Source organism: Penaeus monodon, chromosome 15, assembly GCF_015228065.2.
Source record: "Penaeus monodon isolate SGIC_2016 chromosome 15, NSTDA_Pmon_1, whole genome shotgun sequence".
Lineage (NCBI taxonomy): Eukaryota > Metazoa > Arthropoda > Malacostraca > Decapoda > Penaeidae > Penaeus > Penaeus monodon.
Genome location: NC_051400.1, coordinates 46,590,795 through 46,591,312, shown reverse-complemented (window position 1 = coordinate 46,591,312; position 518 = coordinate 46,590,795). Strand labels below are relative to the sequence as shown.

Below are 518 nucleotides of genomic sequence, written 5' to 3'. Positions count from 1 at the left end.
TATCCTCCATTTCTAATCGCCCTTAACCCTCCTTCCCCCTTTTTCCAATCCCTGCCTAACCCCATTTACTCCAACTCTTTACCCTTTGCAATACTATATGATCTTCCGTGCTGTACGACTTTTGCTGTGTAGTACATTTAATTATTAACTCACCTTCCTATAGGGCTACAGGAACTTTGATGTCTAGCATAAGCTGGTTAGTATGTTTGAGTAATAAACGTTTTTGTACAAATAAATAAATGAATAAATCTCTGAAAATGCTGAAATATATATCCCAAGGACAGTAATGTACAAGAAATTCTTATAAATATTTCTTCCTGTCCACTGTTGCCATAAAGCTAGTGCAGATTGCAGTGCAGAACATAGTGTTGATATATATGTATTAGTTTACAATCTGATGTTTTAGATACTGGTGTGATGTTTATGAAATAATCGGTTGGACTGATAACTTGAAAATTATTTATATCCATGTTAGATAATTGCCATCAGGGATACCTAATCTACGGGTCTTGAATTAG

The 518-nt window shown here is 34.7% G+C and overlaps 1 protein-coding gene across 1 annotated transcript in view; it reads right to left on the bottom strand.

Moving 5' to 3' along the window:
• LOC119582052 (SET domain-containing protein SmydA-8-like) overlaps positions 1–518 on the bottom strand; it is a gene marked incomplete in the record, with an annotated part of 9,660 nt that overhangs the window by 3,397 nt on the left and 5,745 nt on the right.